At 33.8% G+C, this 2,690-nt stretch overlaps 1 long non-coding RNA gene across 1 annotated transcript; it reads right to left on the bottom strand.

Annotated features, from left to right (window-relative positions):
* Positions 1-756: 756 nt before the first annotated feature.
* On the bottom strand, positions 757-1,828 carry LOC103633378 (uncharacterized). The gene is made up of 2 exons (XR_556485.1): positions 1,460-1,828; positions 757-1,025 (listed from the first exon to the last, which is right to left on the bottom strand). It is a non-coding gene; the product is annotated as an uncharacterized lncRNA (long non-coding RNA).
* Positions 1,829-2,690: the final 862 nt, after the last annotated feature.

The following is a 2,690-nucleotide window of genomic DNA, read 5'->3' as shown; positions in this document are numbered from 1 at the left end:
TGTCAGTACTTGTACACACATCACTATTTTTTGTTCAACTATTTAAACACTTGTAAATACTTGTAAACACATCACTGTTTTGTTCAACTATCTAAACACTTGTAAATACATAAACTTGTAAATAGTTGTAAATAGAGACCAAAACACTTGTAAATAGAGACCATCTAACTTCTAAAAGCAGCAAATAGAGGCCATCTGACTTGTACCATATTTGTTCTCAAAAAGTAAACAAAACTTCTAACATAGCTTAAATAGAGTCCAAAACACTTGTAAATACACACCAAACACTTACAAATCTTAAACGAGTCATGACTTGTAAACGCAACAGAACATCAAGTGTTCTCAAAAAGCAAACAGGACTTCAAACATGATAGCAAACAAAACTTGTAAAAGCAGCAAACATGACATGACAGTGAATTTTTTGTTATTAGACTCAACTCAATAAAATTTTCCACATGACAGTGTAGCCAACTACTATATAGAAACATCAGGAATTCAAACAGGGCAGCAAATGTGAACATGTAAACAACAAATAGGACACATCAAATCGTGTAGCATATCTGTTCTTAAGCACCATATAGGACATAAAAACAACATAAATGATATCTGTTCACAAACAACGAATATTAGTAAATGGCTACCTGATTAGGCTTAATATCCATTTTCGCTATCATCATTGGCATAAAGGACATACACATCAGATCAAGTGTACCATATCTGTTCTTAAACAACACAAAGGACAAAAACACTTGTAAATTACAATTACCTATCCTTCATATATCCAGTTTGCAAAAATGATAGAGATAGGCGCGTATCTGTTCTGAAAATGCTACTATGCACACATCAGAGACCATGTCATGGACCAAAGCACTTTGAATGTTCACTTGTAAATACAGACACATGTAAATAGTTGTAAATAGAGACCAGAACACCCTAAACACTTATAAATAGAAACCATATGACTTCTAAAAGCAACAAATAGAGAACATCTGACTTGTGTTCTCAAAAAGCATCAGGTCAAGTTACTGTATAGAAACATCAGGAAAAAAAGTTATTGTATAGAAACATCAGGACAACAGAACATCAAGTGATCTAAAAAAGCATCCGCTCAAGTTATTGTATATAAACTTCAGGACTTCAAATAGGATAGCAAATGTGAACATGTAAACAACAAATACAACACATCAGATCGGATGTGACTTCAAGTGTAGCATATCTATTCTTAAGTGCCATATAAACAACAGTTTCAAGTCATCCAAACACTTGTTCTTAAGTAGCATATGGGATAGATGGAATAGAACAAGTGTACAAAATATGTTCTTAAACAGTATAAAGGACAAACACATCAGATCAAGTATGGCATATCTCTTCTTAAACAGGGAAATCCATAGAACTCAGGGAAACATCATTGTTCTTAAGTAGCATCTAGGATAGATGGAATAGAGCAAGTGTACCAGACCTGTTCTTAAACAGTATAAAAGACAGAGATCAGATCAGATCGGATATAGTAGTGCTTGGCTAGGAAAGTCTTGAGCCATAGGTCACGATCATCAGGAGTCATGTCCAGGAACACCAGGGAGGTGACTTTGTGCTCCGTCATGTGGTTCATGGCATACATGAGAGCCTCCCTAGAGAACCCAAGACAATCGATTACAACATTGTAGATCCAAGGTGTTGCTTCAGCATGGACGCTTTCACGGACAACAGTAGCAACATTAGATACAACCTCTTTCATCCCATTGAACACAACAACATCTTCATCAGTTGTGTACCTCTTCCTCTTCCCTATAGTGCCAAGCAGTGCAAAATAGTGTTTTGGTGACCGTATGAGTCAACTGTTGGACACTGTCTTAGTGTTGTACCGTCTTATGGTGGCGCAAGGTTTGAATGCTTCATATTTTTACAGGCTTTATTGCATGTTTGCTCAAGCAGCATAAGTGAGTCCATTGTTTTTTATGCCTTCCATTATGGTTTGCTATTTCCTTAATGTCTGGCCACCAGATCCTTTTTGAGAGAAAAGGAGGGGGGAACCCCTACTGGTTTTTTTATTTATCTATGATTGCGAGTAAGTACAGATTAGGGGGTAGGGAATAGAAGAAAGGAACACAAAGATCTAGGTGTGGAATCTGTTGTAGCCATTCTGGGATTGCACTATCATAATTTCCTCTCGCCCTCTGCATAACCAACAACAACTCTTACGTGAAATTTGATTTTGTAACACTCAAACTCACATTTTGATGATTTAAAGAATTCACCAAAAGATTTGTTTTATAATGTCTTCTAAATAGTGTTTTTAATTCTTTATAAAGTATATTCCCCTAAAGCAAATAAATAGTACTATTAAAAGTTGTGTGTTCGAAACTTAGATTTATAACTTGGAACTAAAGAGTAACTTGAAATTAATAATTAGAAGAAAGATTTTGTTTTTATTCATTATTTCTTTTATAAACTATATCACTCATTAAAAGTATTTTAAGTAAAATGATTTCTAGTAAAGATTATATTTTACTTTCCCCTAATAAGTGAAATAAAGGATACTCATTTTTATTAACTTAAGATTTGATCACATGCTCAAAAGTAATATTTTTTCCTAAAATGAAATGAATGTGTGCATGGCGCATTTTGAGCCTTTAACTAAACAAGGGAAAAAATAATTAATATAAATATATAAGTTTATAAAAATATATATT

The sequence above is a fragment of the Zea mays genome, chromosome 7, assembly GCF_902167145.1.
Source record: "Zea mays cultivar B73 chromosome 7, Zm-B73-REFERENCE-NAM-5.0, whole genome shotgun sequence".
Classification (NCBI taxonomy): Eukaryota; Viridiplantae; Streptophyta; class Magnoliopsida; order Poales; family Poaceae; genus Zea; species Zea mays.
The sequence above is the reverse complement of the archived record's forward strand: the minus strand, read 5'-3'. Positions and strand labels throughout refer to the sequence as shown.